Genomic DNA, 18,618 nt, shown 5'->3' with positions numbered 1-18,618 from the left:
CTGTCTGCTTCAGCTCCTCCATGTCTGCCACTCTGGCCTCAAGCGATGGGACTCATTCTCTGAGAGCCGGGAGCTTTTTGTACCTGGTATACACCAACAGGCAGATAAGAACATAAGAAATTGCCATGCTGGGTCAGACCAAAGGTCCATCAAGCCCAGCATCCTGTTTCCAACAGAGGTCAAACCAGGCCAAAAGAACCTGGCAAGTACCCAAACACCAAGAAGATCCCATGCTACTGATGCCAGTAATAGCAGAGGCCATTCCCTAAGTCAACTTGATTAATAGCAGTTAATGGATTTCTCCTCCAAGAACTTATCCAAACCTTTTTTGAACGCAGCTACACTAACTGCACTGACCACATCCTCTGTCAACATGTGCAAAGGTCTGGATAGTTCCTTCTGCATCTTCATTTTATTAAGTTGCTAAAGATTTAAAGGTGATTATGGAGCAGTTATTTATCTCAATTTAAGGGATTTTAAATAATTTGGTGTCTTTTAAAATCTATGGGCCGGATATTAAAAAGGTTACGCGCGTAACCTGTCTTACGTGCGCCAGGCGTAAAGCCCCGGGTCACGTGTAAGTCCTGGGGCTTTACAAAAGGGTCGGTCCAGGGGTGGGGTGAGGCCACACGCCTCGAACAGAGCGGTCATTGCTGCTGGGTCGGAGGATTGCGTGACGGCAGCCTGCCCGGAGGCAGGCGCAAAAGGTAAAATAAGAATTTTGGGGGGTTAGAGTAGGGCTGGGGGGGAAGGTTAGGGGAAGGGGTGGGAAGATCAGGTTAGGGGGAATGGGGGAAGGAAGCACAGCTCGGTGTGCGCAAAGTGCACAATTGTGCACCCCCTTCCATGCGCCGATCCCCGATTTCATAACATGCGTGCGCCTGCACACGCATGTTATAAAATCGGGCGTACATGTGTGCTTGCTGGGTAGAAAGCGCGTGCTTCTTTTAAAATCTACCCCAAGGTTTTAAAATTGATAACTAGGTGGATTTTGTTGGTTTGTGAATGACCAGCAAACAAAACTAAAATTTGTCAGTCACTAAAATCAGGGTTAATTATATGTTTTTTAAAATCACAAATTGACTCCTCCTTTCAAGAGTTTCCTCCTAACTGGAGGGGAGGGGAGGGGGTGATATTTATTTAACAGAAAAAGAGCCTGGATGGATGGGAATCAAACTAATGATGAATTGCCCAGGAACCAGTACTCTTTCCTTTTCAGATCAGGTAAGTGACCATTGCAAACTCATAATACTAATACTTATAAATTCTAACTTATATAAGCTCACCAAAATAACCCAGTGCCTATTATCCCTAAACTCTCACAGTTCTTAACAAGGTTAAACAAATACTAACTTATTCAAGTCCCAAAATAACCCAAAGTTCTATTTCTAAGCACTCAGAATTCCTAATACTTGCAAATAGGATAAAACATAAGCACTGTCAAGTTAAGTGTAAAACATTGATAAGACAGGTGAAGAAAGAATTTGAAAAGAAGTTGGCCAGAGAGGCAAAAACTCATAATAAAAAGCTTTTTAAATATATCCGAAGCAAGAAACCTGTGAGGGAGTCGCTTGGGACCATTAGATGACCAAGGGGTTAAAGGGGCTCTTAGGGAAGATAAGGCCATTGCAGAAAGACTAAATGAATTCTTTGCTTCCATGTTTACTAATGAGGATGTTTGGAAGATACCAGTTCCGGAGATGGTTTTCAGGGGTGATGAGTCAGATGAATTGAACGAAATCACTGTGAACCTGGAAGATGTAGTAGGCCATATTGACAAACTAAAGAGTAGCAAATCACCTGGACCAGGTAGTATGATCCTAGGGTACTGAAGGAACTAAAAAATGAAATTTCTGATCTATTAGTTAAAATTTGTAACCTATAATTAAAATCATCCATTGCACCTGAAGACTGCAGGGTGGCCAATGTAACCCCAATATTTAAAAAAGGCTCCAGGGGTGATCCGGGTAACTATAGACCAGTGAGCCTGACTTCAGTGCCAGGAAAAATAGTGGAAACTACTCTCAAGATCAAAATCATAGAGCATATAGAAAGACATGATTTAATGGAACACAGTCAACATGGATTTACTCAAGCGAAGTCTTGCCTAACAAATCTGCTTCATTTTTTTGAAGGGGTTAATAAACATGTGGATAAAGGTGAACCGGTAGATGTAGTGTATTTGGATTTTCAGAAGGCATTTGACAAAGTCCCTCATGAGAGGCTTCTAAGAAAACTGAAACATCATGGGATAGGAGGCGATGTCCTTCCGTGGATTTCAAACTGGTTAAAAGACAGGAAACAGAGAGTAGGATTAAATGGTCAATTTTCTCAGTGGAAAAGGGTAAACAGTGGAGTGCCTCAGGGATCTGTACTTGGACCAGTGCTTTTCAATCTTACTAGATAAACGAAGCTTGACCGACGTGCCGCAAATGCGCAGTAGAGACCAGCTCTACCGCGCATGTGCGGGCGAGCACGTTGGTCTGAGCCAGCGTCAGAAAGAAAAAAAATGGCGGCGTCCAGTGGCAGCAGCGGGCGGCGGCGGCGGTACCGGCAGCGGGCGGCGACGGCGGTAGCGAGCGGCGGCGACGGCGGTAGCGGGCGGCGGTAGCGACGGCGGTAGCGGGCAGCGGCGACGGTAGCGAGCGGCGGCGACGGCAGTAGCGGGCGGCGGCAGCGGGCGGCGGTAGCGGCCAGTAGCGAGGGAGGGAGAAGAGAGAGAGAGGGAGGGACGGACTGAGTGGGAGGGAGGGACGGAGAGAGAGAGTGGGAGGGAGTGACTGAGTGAGAGGGAGGGGACTGAGTGGGAGGGAGGGATTGAGTGAGGGGAGGGGGGACTGAGTGAGAGGGAGTGGGACTGGGAGAGGGAGGGAGGGAGTGGGACTGAGGGAGAGTGAGTGGGACTGAGTGAGTGAGAGGGAGGGAGAGAGGGGGGAGGGAGTGACTGAGTGAGAGGGAGGGACTGAGTGGGAGGGATTGAGTGAGGGGGAGGGGGGACTGAGTGAGAGGGAGTGAGTGGGACTGAGGGAGGGAGTGGGACTGAGGGAGAGAGAGGAGGGGGGGGGAGAGAGAGGGAGGGAGGGAGTGAGTGGGACTGAGGGAGAGGACGGAGGGAGTGGGACTGAGTGAGTGAGAGGGAGGGAGAGAGGGGGGAGGGAGTGAGTGAGACTGAGTGGGAGGGAGGGACTGAGTGAGAGGAGAGGGAGGGTGGGGAGGAGTGGGTGAGGGAGGTAGGGGGTGGTGAAGAGTGAGGGAGAGAGAATGAGGGGGAGGTGAGAGACAGAGGGATGTAGCCCGTTTTAACGGGCTTAACGGCTTGTATATATATACATGATCTGGAAAGGAATACGACAAGTGAGGTTATCAAATTTGCAGATGATAGAAAATTATTCAGAGTAGTTAAATCACAAGCGGACTGTGATACATTACAGGAGGACCTAGCAAGACTGGAAGATTGGGCATCAAAATGGCAGATGAAATTTAATGTGGACAAGTCCAAGGTGTTGCATATAGGGAAAAATAACCCTTGCTGTACTTACACGATGTTAGTTTCCATATTAGGAGGTACCACCCAGGAAAAAGATCTAGGCATCATAGTGGATAATACTTTAAAATCGTCGGCTCAGTGTGCTGCAGCAGTCAAAAAAGCAAACAGAATGTTAGGAAGGGAATGGTTAATAAAACGGAAAATGTCATAATGCCTCTATATCGCTCCATGGTGAGACCGCACCTTGAATACTGTGTACAATTCTGGTCACCGCAACTCAAAAAAGATATAGTTGCGATGGAGAAGGTACAGAGAAGGGCAACCAAAATGATAAAGGGGATGGAACAGCTCCCCTATGAGGAAAGGCTGAAGAGGTTAGGGCTGTTCAGCTTGGAGAAGAGAAGCCTGAGGGGGGATATGATAGAGGTCTTTAAGATCATGAGAGGTCTTGAACGAGTAGATGTGACTCGGTTATTTACACTTTCAAATAATAGAAGGACTAGGGGGCATTCCATGAAGTTAGCAAGTAGCACATTTAAGACTAATCGTAGAAAATTCTTTTTCACTCAATGCACAATAAAGCTCTGGAATTTGTTGCCAGAGGATGTGGTTAGTAGGGATGTGAATCGTTTTTTGACGATTTAAAATATCGTCCGATATATTTTAAATCGTCAAAAATCGTTAGAGGCGATATTTAATAGGAATTCCCCCGATTTATCGTCAAAAATCGTAAATCGGGGGGAGGGGAGGGGGAGGGCGGGAAAACCGGCACACTAAAACATCCCTAAAACCCACCCGACCCTTTAAAATAAATCCCCCACCCTCCCGAACCCCCCCAAAATGTCTTAAATTACCTGGGGTCCAGTGGGGGGGTCCCGTTGTGTCTTCCACTCTCGGGCCACGAGTGCATTGATAGAAAATGGCGCCGGCGCTACCTTTGCCCTGTCATATGACAGGGCAAAGGTAGTGCCGGCGCCATTTTGGTTCCTGTCCCCGACGTCACGAGCATAGAAGATCGCTCCCGGACCCCCGCTGGACCCCCAGGGACTTTTGGCCAGCTTGGGGGGGCCTCCTGACCCCCACAAGACTTGCAAAAAGTCCAGCGGGGGTCCGGGAACGACCTCCTGCACTCGAATCGTGTTGCTGCAATGAAAAATGGCTTTTCATTACGGCAATTTTGCCGTACGGCAATATGGCCGGCGCCATTTTTCATTACGGCAACACAATTCGAGTGCAGGAGGTCGTTCCCGGACCCCCGCTGGACTTTTGGCAAGTAAAAAATGGTATTCTGGGGAGAATTGCACATCTGTAGTGCACAATTGATTCTGATGCCCACAATTGCAATGGGTGCTCAATACAAACATCTGTTCTTATTCCATTTTTTCAGGACAATTTTTTTGTTATTTTGCTAAAGTTGCTGAAGCGTCTTATGCTAAGTGCTTCTTGCTATGGGCGTCTAAATTGTGTGGCCATAAGAAAATTGTTTTTTTTTTATCAAGCCAATATAGATTTATTTTTGTCCACTACAAGTAGTAAATAAGAGGGTCACATCAATACTAATTAGAGGGGCACACTCATCGTATCACAGAGGACCATATTTTTTTTATTTCTTATGAGGCCTTGACTCCTGAATTGACTTTACTCCACCTCCGGGGCTGGAGTTAAATTTGTCATGTTAATAAATAATATGTGTTAGGCTCCTAGTGCTTTTCTGCATCGGGAGTAATAGCTAATAGCCTCATCTACATGGAATTTACATGTGATGAGTGCTATCGGCTACGTATTTATTAGGGTGCACTTTTGAGCATGCTAATCTCCTTACTGCATCAGGTATTAGGATAGTGCTCCCAAAATGAGAGCCCAACAGTGTGGAAACCCGTGCGCTAGGCTGGCCGCCCTTTATTGCACCGGCCCCTGAGCTAGTTGAGCTGATACTGAAATTCTTATGTAGAGGTGGTACACAAATGCTTTGCATGCCAGTTTGCTACAATGAAAAAGAAATTACCCCTCCTTAGGTTGCCAGTCAGGCTATTACTCCAGAAGCAACTCTTCTTTGTTTATTGTTTCTGCATTGTACAATTGATGCTTTAAAATTTGCATTTTTTCATACATCTGACCTCTTCTGTTTCTCACTGTGCTACACGTCACCCTAAGTGATGTAATTATTTTGCATGCTTGCTAGACTGCAGGTTGCAGTGATGTTCATTTAGTAGGATTTTCTTTCTTTGCAGTGATTTAATCATCAGTAAACCTTTTGGAGCATCTCATTTGTAACTAATTCCTCACAGTGGTGTAGGATTTAAAAACCTCTTTAGATTGACAGAAAACCCTTCTTAGCGTACTCAAATGGATGAAAAAAACAGTTTTGCCCCATGTAATGGTCTTTGTATTCATTTTTACAGAGAAGATCTATTATACTGTTTTTCTTCTAACATATTCCTTTACTCTTATTTTAGCTAAGGGTTGCCAGCTAGCTCCATTTGATCAAGAAGGTTGATTCAGTCCTCATTTTATCCTCACTCTGAATATGAACATGCAGTTCTAATTTTCCTATTGATTTCTATTAAGAAAAGCAGGACTTAAAATCTGAGCAGGCAATGAGTAAAGACCTTCATTTTCAGTTTTTATTTTCATTTTCTCAGTAATTTATCAGTGTTTATGATAACAAACATGGGAGAAAATCAGTGGAAAAAGAACGTCAATTTTTTACAATGATTTTCTTCTGTGTGTGTTATCATAAAACACTTATAAATTCCAGAGGAAAAAATAACAAAATTCAATCTGAAAATGAAGATCCCTTGCAATGAGGTAAGAAGCAAAAACAAAACAAAACAGGACCGGATCGAAATGTCTTGCAAAAATGGAGCAAGTTGGCAGTTCTAATGTCAACATTTATACAGTGCCCTAAATCAGGGTGTCGTATGAAAATTTACAACCAGATTCAGAGTATCCCCAGCATGAAATGCTTGCAATGCAATGGGCACCTGAAGCAACAGGAAATAAAGTGACTTATCCAAGAGCGTTGCAGGCATTAGTGGCAGCAGCAGCAGAACTTGAACTGAAGTCCCCTGCTTTTCAGTCCTTGAGGCTCTTGTCCAGCCTCCTCTCCTGGATTGGCAGAAAGAGCTCTGCTGGCCATAGCAGATGGCTCTGCGCTTTCCCTGTCCATCAGCTGCTGCGTCACTGTTCTCTCTCGAGACCACCCGGTTTCCATCCCACCAGCCCCACTCCAGACTTAAATATACTTAATTTGCTAAGGCTGTGGCTTGAACCGATACGAGGGTGAGGTGAATTTTCAATAGGACAACCCATCCAGATCTGCCCGCATCAAAATCTTGCTTTCTCGTTTCCTTTCTGGATTGCATTTTAATATCTGCTCTTGAAACCTGGAAAAGAGTTTTAGTTTGAATGTATTATGTTTCATTTCTTTTCTACTGCATATGTGATGACTGAAATATTCTGTCTTGGTAGGTTGAAGAGAAGTTCAGGCAGTTAACTAATAGGTTTCTTCTTGTCTTTCCCCAGGCCTCATTTCCACCTTCTATGTTCTAGAGGGACTCTGACATAAGGAAGCAATCACGTGTTAATCATTGCTGCATAAACACAGCACAATCCAATTATCATCTGAGTAGAAGGCAAAGTTCTTCTGAAATGAATGAGAGTAAACTATGGGACAGAGGAAAACTGCCTGAAAGAGAAGGAGTTTATGCTGAGCAAGGAGAGAGTTTGGGTAAAGATTCTGTCTTGCATGCAGTTGCCCTTTTTTCTATGTTGTTCTCTCTATTTTGCTGTGCACTTTGCAGTTTAATTCTTAAATCTGGAAGCGTGACAGGTAGTATGATGTTTTAGGTGGAGGATCTCTGGCTCCTGGGTGTAGTACCAAAAACTCTATATCATCATTTTTATGATCTGCCTGGAAAAAAAAAAAACAAACCAACATCTCAGCCCACACAACAGGTATGTCAAATTTCATAATATTACACTCGGATCCCCGCAGGTCCTCTCTGACTCTCCCTGATTCATTCCAAAAGTCAGAATCACTCCCTTCACACTCACTTTCAACCTGAAATGCATGCAATAATGTCATCCCACGCATTAAAAAATGTGTGCTTGTTTAAAAAAAATCTGAATATTGATTTCACTTTTGGTATATACATTTTTAATATATGTTTCTCTGTCTCCCTTTCTTGATTGTTTGTTTATTAATGCTCATTTATTTGTAGGTATTTACCTATTAATCTATGGATCTATAAAACATTTGCCATTCCATAGGCTTTATGCTACTTCATTTCCCTCTGATAAAGTTATAACATGTCTACTCTAAACTTAAGTCTTAACTAGTTTTACCTTTTTGTTCTCTTTTGTATATATTTCCCTTTTGCATTTTTCCAAGCATGGAATCTACATTCAAAATGTATTTACATTGTCGATTTGCAGGCCTAACCTAGGAGCATGATTCAGTCATAGCAGGTAAATGTATTTGTACTAGCTAGTGCCGGGAAGGGTGTGTGTCATAAGCGCAGCGCAGGGCCCGAAGGCACCGTACGCCAAAGGAGCGCGACTAAGGGGCATGTCCCTTAGCATGCCCCTTTGTGAAGCCCTTTCAATTCTCAACTACTGCTGAAGAATCCATAACAATGACCAGCAATCTACAGTACGCATGTCCAATTCCATTCTGCACCAACCGCGGTAACTATGGTAAGAAAAACTCACTGAAAATGAAAAGACAACATCGCCTAAGGGGAACTAATTACTCAAGGAATGTAATATCAATCAAACTAACAGAATCCAATCTCATTAGTAATATCTTACTATTATCATTTTTACTTGTCAACGCGCAATCAATAACAAAAAAATGGCCACTCGTGCCAAATTTGCTACAAGATTACAAACCAAGCTTCATTGCAATTACAGAAACCTGGTTAAAGACTGCAGACTCTGTGATCGTTAACCAAATCACCACAGGAAACTATGAGGCGTTCTCAATACCCAGGGAACACTGTAGAGGTGGGGGGGGTCTCATGTTAATAGCTAAAAAAGAACTTGGCTTAAAATGTTTGCCCTTGAGTACATCTCAAAATTACAAAATTGCATTATTTGAGCCATCTAATTTACAAATATGTATCCCATACTGTCCACCAGGTTTACTTGATTTTAATTCTTCCTCTCTCATATAATTTAACCCTGTCAAACCCCTATCATTGCTAGCGATTTTAACCTGCATATGAATGTTAATCTGCTCTCAAATTCATGCCACACACTTACTGAAGCACTTACTGCTTTAGGTTTTAATTTAATCAAGAATCAAGCCACACATAAAGGTGGTCATGCACTTGATCTAATATTCAGTAACACAAATGAAATAAACAATGTACATTCAAAATATACACCAGTACCATGGTCAGATCATTTCCTAATTCACACAAATATTTCATTTAACCATAACTTACAGTCAGATTAAAAATACACTAAGAAGTTCAAATATCGGCCGATATTTAAAACGGAAGAACTACAAAAATAAATCATTGATAACATTGATAAAATATATATAACTACTAGAAATAATGCTGTAAATACCTGGATTAATGTGACAAACAAGATAGCAGACAAGATAAACCCAATTAAAACAATCAATATTCTAAATGCCAAAAACCAACAACCTTGGTATAATAACCAAATCAGAGAAACAAAAAAAATGCTAAGAAAAAAAGAGAGACAATGGAGAAAAAAATCAATCTACAGAAATACTAATTACCAGACCTTCCTAGCACATAAAAAAATTGTTAGAAAAATAAAAAAAAGAATACTATGGATCAAAAATCCAAATGTTCGCACATAATCCCAGAACACTTCTCAGTGTAGTAAACAAACTTATTAATGATAAGAATCAACAAACACAAGAACTCCCCGAACAGTGATGTTATAAGAACATAAGAAAATGCCATACTGGGTCAGACCAAAGGTCCATCAAGCCCAGAATCCTGTTTCCAACAGTGGCCAATCCAGGCCATAAGAACCTGACCCAAAAACTTAAGGGCCAGATTTTAAAAGGGTTACGCGCATAAGGTACGCGTGTAACCCTTTTAAAACCCCCCTGCGCGCGCTGAGCCTATTTTGCATAGGCTCGGCGGCGTGCGCAAGCACCGGGACACGCGCAAGTCCCGGGGCTTGCCTGGGGGGGGCGTGTCGGGGGCATGTCGGGAGTGACACGGCATTTTTGGGGCATGTCCGGGGGCATGTTTCCTGCTCGGGGGCATTTCGGGGGCATGGCCGAGTGCTCCGACACAGCAGCCTGTGTCGGGGCCTGCTGCGCCAGCGCGCGTAAGTTGCTACTGCCCGGAGGCAGTAGTACCTTTTAAGATAAAGGTAGGGAGGGGGTTTAGATAGGGCCGGGGGGGTGGGTTAGGGAGGGGAAGGTGCGGAGGGGTGAATGGAAAGTTCCCTCCGGGGCCACTCGGAACGGCCTCGGAGGGGAACGGGCAGCGCGTGCAGGGCTCGGCGCGCGCAAGGTGCACAAATGTGCACCCCCTTGCGTGCGCCGACCCCGGATTTTATAAGATACGCGCGGCTACGCGCGTATTTTATAAAATCCCGCATACTTTTGTTCACGTCTGCTGCACGAACAAAAGTACGTGCGCGCGTAGATTTGTAAAATCTACCCCTAAGTCTATTCCATGTTACCGTTGCTAGTAATAGCAGTGGCTATTTTCTAAGTCAACTTAATTAATAGCAGGTAATGGACTTCTCCTCCAAGAACTTATCCAATCCTTTTTTAAACACAGCTATACTAACTGCACTAACCACATCCTCTGGCAACAAATTCCAGAGTTTAATTGTGCGTTGAGTAAAAAAGAACTTTCTCCGACCGTCGCCCGTATGACAAAGTGAGGGCAAAGGTAGTGCTGGCGCCATTTTGAATATTGGCAATACGGCCTGCGTGCAGGAGGTCGCTCCCGGACCCCCGCTGGACTTTTGGCAAGTCTTGTGGGGGTCAGGAGGCCCCCCCAAGCTGGCCAAAAGTCCCTGGGGGTCCAGCGGGGGTCCGGGAACGATCTCCTGCACGTGTGACATCGGGAGACAGGAACCAAAATGGCACCGGCGCTTCCTTTGCCCTGTCACATGATAAGGGCAAAGGGCCACCGGCGCCATTTCTCTTAACGTAGCCGTGGCCAGAGAGCGGGAGATCGCGCCGGGACCCCCCCCCCACTGGACCCCAGGTAATTTAAAACATTTTGGGGGGGTTCGGGAGGGTGGGGGATTTGTTTTAAAGGGTCGGGGTGGGTTTTAGGGTTGTTTTGGTGTGCCGGTTTTCCCGCCCTCCCCCTCCCCCGATTTATGATTTTTTGATGATAAATCGGGGGAATTGTTATTGTATCGCGGCTCTAACGATTTTTGTTGATTTAAAATATATCTGACGATTGTTTTAAATCGTCAAAAAACGATTCACATCCCTATTAGCCATATCCGAGAATATTTGGACAGGCTGTCCTAGAAAATTTTCACCTAAGTGTTGAAAATAATATCTCTTAAGCAGACTTACATCACTCTCAATTATTAAAGAAACAAGTAAAGTTGATCTTTCTACTATTTCAAGGACTCTAGAAACTCTGTTAAGTTCCCAATATCTAGCTGTGGCTGACTAACTTCCCCCCCCCTCTCTTAAATGGCAAAAAGTACACTTTATTAAAGGATGGTATACTCTCAGTAGGTATTCTCAAAACTTCTATTAGGTACTTTTTAAAAGTTACATGAGGTAGTTCTCCAATGACTCTTGGGAAGTTTAAAACTCTCAGGTTCAATCCTCATTTTATTCTCCATAATTTCCAGCTTTCTAGACACGGTTTGTTTGTCGAATTGTTGAGAATAGCCCTTAAACATAGGGCGGTATGAAGCATGTAATTCCCACAGGGAATCTAGAGTTACCGTAGCCGGTTTGGCGATGTCTTCCATTTCCAGGAGCGTCTGTAGCTCGGGATGTTCTTCAGACGGCACTCCTCTCACCACTTCCCCGTCTGGGACAGGCGTCCCTCCACTCCTAGAGTCCGTCTCCGCTCTCGCTGCCACTCCTGCTTGGCCAGGCTCGCCAGGCGCCATTGTTGATTCAGGATCTTCTGACTCGAAGGCTGCTCCCTCAGCGTTGCTCGCGATACTCTCCCTTATCCCATCGCTCGGCGTCAGCACAGGGGGTTGATACGGTCCTGGCGCAGCCAGAGTTCTCAGATCTGGGGGGCAACTCCCCAGACAGATTCACCGCTTCCACCAGTTTTCCATCAGCGGGGCTCGCTCCCCCAATGGGATAAATTACGGTCAGTCCGGGGGTCATTTTCTGGCCGGGCAGTGTTAAGGGCATCGAGGGATATACCCTAACTCTGCCTTTCCTTTTAGGAGGCATTCTTGCAGAGGATTCTGAAAAATGAAGAAAAGAGAAACGGCCAGATCCTCTCTGCCGCTACAGGCCTGCCGCCATCTTAACTCCACCTCCACCTTTCTTAATGTGTGGAATACATCTGGACTGTGCTTCTAGAATGGTATTTTTTAACAATGACCATGACTCTTGCAGCTGCTCCTTTCAGTTTTTTTCTAACTTCAGTTAGTCAGCCAGAGTGACTCTCTGCTCTCTTGATTAACAAATGTTGGTACCTATTCAAACCAAATCACACTACCTCAACACCTTTCCAAGGTGAGCAACTGAGCTGAACTTTTCAACCTTTTTACTTAGGTATACACTGCTCCTAACTTATTTCTAGCTTCTGGCTACTTTTTGGGTTTGTTTGTTTTTTTTAATACAAACACTCAGTTCTGCTTACTAGCTGCCTTACAGACTTTTAAGAATAAACACACTACCTACTGCTTACTATCTGCCTATTGACTATTTAAAAATTCAGTCTAACTTGTTTACTCACTGCCTTACTGACTATTAAAAGCACAAACACACAAACACACTAAATAATATTCCCAAATAGTTAACTTTGCCCTAATACTTTTAAAAAAAGACAATGTCCCAAGCAAAAACTTTCTGATTCCTTTTAGCCACCAGCAACGTGATCCTCTCCTCTCAGTGCTCCCTTTGGATTGTTGGTAACTGAGCTCTTCCCTTCTAATATATAATGTGCTTCTATGGTAAATTAGTGCAAAACAATCCCTTTGGAGATTTACACTTCAGTTAGTTGTCCTGAGTGACTCACTGCTGTTCTGATTAACAAAGAATGGTACCTAATCAAATCAAACACACAACCTTAACACTTCCCTTGTAATATAAAATGTGCTTCTAAGGTAAATTAGTACAAAATAATTCCTTTGGAGATTTACACTTCAATTAGTTTTCCTAAGTTACTCACTGCTGTTCTGATTAACAAAGAATAGTACCTATTCAAATCAAACACACAACCTTAACACTTAGTTAGTCAGCCAGAGTGACTCAGTGCTCTCTTGATTAACAAATGTTGGTACCTATTCAAACCAAATCATACTACCCCAACATTTAAAAAAAAAAAAAAAGATAACTTACTGGAGAACATAAAAATCAGTCCAAAACAGGAGATAAAAATGCTTACCAGAGAGGCAACTAAGTGGACCAATTTTAAAGAAATATCGACACTGGAAGTAGAAAGTATGATAAAGAAACTAAATATCGACACTGGAACTAGAAAGTATGATAAAGAATCCTAAATCCTGCAAACCAGATTATTGATGCAATACCCACCACAGTGCTAAAACCTCTAGTACAAATTGTAGCACCATATATCACTGCCATTATTAATCTATCACTAAAGGAAGGATCCTTTCCAGATATTCTAAAGGAAGCTGTCATCAAACCCATTAAAAAGAAAAAAAAACTTGGATTCATCTGTATTAAGTAGCTATAGATCCGTATCTAATCTACCTTTCCTGGCTAAATTAATTGAAAAAACAATACAAATTCAATTTACTGAGCATTTAGAAACCAATAACATTATATACCCTTCCCAACATGGATTCAGAAAACATTATAGTATGGAAACCCTACTATTATCATTAACGGACACAATACTCAGGGGATTTGAAACGGCCAACAATACCTTTTGATTTTACTAGATCTGTCATCTGGCCTTTGATACCGTGATCCATGCAATACTGTTACAAAGACTAAAAGAAATAGGACTTAGCGACATTACCATACAATGGTTTGAATCCTACTTAAAGAACCGTTTTTATCAAGTACAGATAAACAATACCTTTTTAGAGAAAATAATGTTAGAGACAGAAGTACCACAGGGATCTGCACTTTCAGCTACACTTTTTAATATATCTATGATACCTCTATGTCATCTTTTAGCAGGATTAGGGATTACTCATTTATATGCAGATGACATCCAATTGATTTTACCAATAATTGACACCATTGACAAAACTTTTAAACAAGCAGACATGTACCTAAACATAATCAAACAGCTTCTAACACAAATGGAGTTAGTAATAAATATGGATAAAACCGAATTTATTCATTTAGGAAGAAAGGCATCCCAGATTATTCAGACACCGATAACACTCAATGATAATTTAACAATTAAACTATCTGATAAAGTATGTGATCTGGGCGTAATTATCGATAATGAGCTTAGCCTAAAACAGCATGTAACATAGAAGGTAGGAGAAGGTTATGGAAAATTAATGATATTAAAATGATTAAAACCATTACTCAACCAAAAGGATTTTACAACTATACTACAGTCCTTAATATTTGCAAGCACCGATAACTGTAATGCACTTTTATTAGGTTTACCAGTTTCTACCATTAGACCATTGCAAATATTGCAGAACGCAGTGGCAAGAATATTAACTGGCAGCAGAAAAAAGGACCATATTACTCCAGTATTAGCCAATTTATACTGGCTCCCGGTTGAATATTGCATACAATACAAAGTTCTTAGCACACTACAATAAAACTGATATATGATGAACATGCGAACTGGCTCAATACTACAATTCATTTGCATACACCTTAAAGAACATTACGGTCAGCAAACAAAGGTTTTTTTTACCAGTTATGTCCATAAAAACAGCACATCTCACACAGGTCAGGGATAGGGCCATTTCACTCGCTGGACCAAAAATCTGGAACGCGATGGCAGTAAACCTTAGACCAGGGGTCGGGAACCCATGGCTCGCGAGCCAGATATGGCTCTTTTGAGGGCTGCATCTGGCTCGCGGACAAGTGTCGCCACACTTCGCGGTTCCCCGCTGACCCAGCTGCTCCCCGGTCCTCCGCCGCCCGGGCTTAAAATGCTGTCAGCCCGGGCGGAACACGGCAGGACAGCTGGAGTCAGCGGTACCGGCGTGCTCTCTTCTCCTCCCCCCCCCCCCCCCCCCCCGCGGCCCGGAAGAGGAAGTGGTGAGCATCGGGTGCCTGCGCGGAAGAAGAGACCACGTGGTCTCTTCTTCCGCGCAGGCACCCGATGCTCACCACTTCCTCTTCCGGGCCGCGGGGGTGGGGGGGGGAAGAGGAGAAGAGAGAGTCAGCGGCATGACTGGAGTCAGCCGGGTGCCTGCGCGGGAGTCATCTGGTGTCAGCCGGGTGCCAGCGCTGGAGTCATCGGGTGCCTGCGCGGGAGGCTTCCCGCGCAGGCACCCGATGCTCACCACTTCCTCTTCCGGGCCGCGGGAAGAAGAGAGCGCGCCGGTGCGCTCTCTTCTTCCCGCGGCCCGGAAGAGGAAGTGGTGAGCATCGGGTGCCTGCGCGGGAAGAAGAGGCCACGCTAATGTCCGACGGGAAGAAGACTGCAGCGCGGCTCGGAGGAAAATGAAGAGTTTCAACCGCGACCGATGGGACTCCGCCTTCGCCTCCGCGAGGGCTGAAAATGAAGGAGGTTAGCGTTGGGAGGAGGCTGCTGCCGTGAGTTCCCGGGGTGGGGGTGGGGGAGAGAGTGAGTGAATGAGCGAGCAAGCATGTGTGTTTGAGATCCTGTGTGTGTGAGTGAGAGATTGCATGTATGTGATTGACTGGGAGCCTGTATATGTGAAAGAGAGTATGTCTGTGATTGAGAGCCTGCCTGTGAGAGAGAGAGCATGAATGTAAGTTTACCATTGGGAACCTGTATGTGTAAGTTTGTGATTGAAAACCTGTTTGTGTGAAAGAGTATGTGTGTATGATTGAGATCCTTTGTGTGTGAGAGAAATCATGTGTATGTATGATTAAGAGCCTGTGTGTATAAGTAAGATAGATATCATGTGTGTCTGTGTCTGATTGACAGCTGGTTTAGGTGATGGAGCATGTGAGTATGTGATTGAGAGCATGTGTTTAAATGAGAGAGAGAGACCATGTGTGTCTGTGTGTGATTGAGAGCTGATTTAGGTGAGGGAGCATGTGAGTATGTGATTGAGAGCCTGTGTGTAAATGAGAGAAAGAGAGGACATGTTTGTAAGCATGTGAATGAGAGTCTGTGTGTGAGAGAAAAAGACAGCATGTATTTATGTGATTGAAAGCCTGTGTGTGTGTGTAAGCGTGAAAAGATAGACAGCATATGTGTAAATGTGTAATTAAGAGCCTATATGAGAGAGAAAAAACATGTGTATATGTGAGTACTGAGAGCATGTGTGTATAGGTGTGTCATTGAGAGCCAGTGTGAGAGAGAGTGCTGGTATGTGACTGAGAGAGGAGAAAGTTCCAAGCAAACCACCCCACCTCCTGCTAATTCAGAACAATCTCAGGACACCTGGATATCAAACGTTCCCAGGTATGCAGAGCAAAAAATATTTTGTATCCTTATTATTTTTCATTACTGGATCTTTGTGTCTGCTATTTTGAAATATTTTGTTGGTATCTGGAAATGTTTTATATGAGTTTTTAATTATTGGATATTCCACTCATCAGCTGTTTCGAAATATGTTCTTTTTGTTAGTACAGTTTTACTGCTGATGATTTTATATTTCTTGATTTGTTTTATAAGGATGGGTGATGTTTCTTTTTTCCTTTGTTACACTGCATACAGAGACTCTGGTTTGTTGCAGTTTCCAATTCAGTTTTTTCTGCATGCTTCTTGTTATGCGTTTTGGTCTCTTTATTCTATGTTAGGTGAGGGACAGCACGTGATTCAGGTGAGGTTTTCTGCTGGCGTGTTGTTTCTGTGTAGGACTCTATAGCAGCCTGACTTGGTCCGTTTTCCTAATAGGAGATGTATTGGTGTCTTAAGGCCTGGTGTAATATTTTCAGAGACTTATTGTACATTAAAAGTGTGATCTTACATAAAATGCACATATTTACTTGTATTTAGTTTTAAACATATTGTATGGCTCTCATGGAATTACATTTTAAAATATGTGGCGTTTATGGCTCTCTCAGCCAAAAAGGTTCCTGACCCCTGCCTTAGACTAATTGCAAGCAATTTAAAATGGATTTGAAAAAATGACTATACACACAGGCTTTTAAACAAATGGAAGGTGATCCCAAGAGCAAATAGTTGGTACTTTTCTTAGTTTTTATGATTTTATTCATAATCTGATTTTTCCATGCTTAGTTATTGTATATTTATGTAAGATTGTTTTTAAGTTTTATTTTTTAATGTTATTATTTATTTGATCACTTGCTTACATTTTTAGTATTTTTTTATTATAATTTGACTTTTAATGTTGTTATTATATTTTTACTGTGTAATATGTAAACCATTGTGATGGTGTTTCCAAACGACACTATAGAAAAACTGTCAAATAAATAAATACATAAATAAATACATATTTCCAACCCTCCAGTGCCTGAGGTGTAAAAACTGAATACCCTAACCCTGCAGCTGTATCCTATTCTCTTATGAAATCCCAATTGGCACATATGCCATGCCAACTTTATTGTGGAAGACAAGAATAGGGATATTGAAATTACAGAATCAGAAGAGAAACTTTCTCAGTCTGTTTCTCCTACAAGTCCCACTGAAGTCTCAGGGTTTTGAAAGTACAAGAAACTCAGAGATTCAAAATGACATCTCTACCAACGCTGCTTCATGTAGATGTATGTAGTTTTTAGCCAGCCCAGGCGGTTTGTCGACTTCAGGGAGACATGGGATAGAATGGCAAGCAGAGAGAGGAAAGCTAGAGCTAGACCTAACCCAATATATTTAGGGCCTCTAATTTTAGGTTTTAAAGGATAAACCCTGATAAAACACTCCTGATTTGAAACAAATAAATGTGCCTACCCTGGATCCTCTGCTTTGTTTTGGTTTTTTTTGCCTTTTCCACACTAATAATTCCTCGTTCTGTATATATTGATTCAACTGGAAAAGGTATCCAGCCATGAAATCACCAAGAAACTGATTGTTGGCACCCCAAAAGAACCCCTAATGAGCTGGAAAATAAACACCTAAATTTACAATTTATAAACACCTAAAAATCAGAAGCTCTAAATCTCTAGAGCTAGAGCTAACACAAGCAGAGCAGTGATGCATTAGTTTCTATTAACATACAAGTAAATTTTCAAAATAATCTGGCTGCCTAACTACAGAGTTATGTGGTGAGTTGTGAAGCATTGAAAATTTACCACTGCCTATGTTCAGTAAGCAGCTGTATTTAGCCACTAAAAAGGAGGGAATGGATGATTGTGTGCACAAAAGGAATGGTGTGCGCGCACATCTATTTGTGCACCTGCATAGATGCACACCATTTTTTGTATGTACATTCGTCCATTTGTTATATACACGCTTAGCACAAATATCAACAAATGCACTTCCTTAGTTTTTATACTTTTGTAATTTTTTCTCACTGTGCTATTTTTCATAAGTAATCTGTTTTTATCATGCCGCTTCCCTTCTGATTTTTTTCTGGTTCTTATTTTCTTTTGTTTCTCTTCTCTTCATCATTCTCCCTTCCTTTCCGTCTATCTCTTTGACACCTATGCCGCATCTGGTCATTCTTTTTTCTCTTCTCTCCCTCTATTTCTCTTGTCCTTCCTCACTCCATCAGCACTTCTGGTCTTCCTCTATGTTCAGCACTCCATCTTCCTGCTTTACCTATCATTCCCCCCCTCCCCCCCCCCCCCCCCCAGTTTATTACCTTCCTCATCCCCTCCAGTTCAATCTTCCCCTCATACCGCATCTAGCCTCAGTTTTTCCCCCTCCCATCAGTATCCATCTTCTCCGCTCCTTTGCTTCGGCCTCTTTTTCCCTCTC

General features: G+C 42.9%; 1 long non-coding RNA gene across 4 annotated transcripts in view; it reads left to right on the top strand.

Moving 5' to 3' along the window:
* LOC115086177 overlaps positions 1-18,618 on the top strand; it is an 82,046-nt gene that overhangs the window by 45,990 nt on the left and 17,438 nt on the right. For 2 of the 4 annotated variants that reach the window (XR_003855125.1, XR_003855127.1), the window contains 2 exons: positions 7,013-7,217; positions 7,337-7,444. This is a non-coding gene — a long non-coding RNA (uncharacterized LOC115086177). Of the gene's footprint in view, positions 1-6,518; positions 6,770-6,798; positions 6,898-7,012; positions 7,218-7,336; positions 7,445-18,618 lie in introns of those variants that run through there. The other 2 variants (XR_003855126.1, XR_003855128.1) reach the window with 2 other exon arrangements.

Source organism: Rhinatrema bivittatum, chromosome 2 (genome assembly GCF_901001135.1).
Source record: "Rhinatrema bivittatum chromosome 2, aRhiBiv1.1, whole genome shotgun sequence".
NCBI lineage: Eukaryota > Metazoa > Chordata > Amphibia > Gymnophiona > Rhinatrematidae > Rhinatrema > Rhinatrema bivittatum.
Note: the sequence above shows the minus strand (reverse complement) of the source record. Positions and strands in the feature narration are given on the sequence as shown.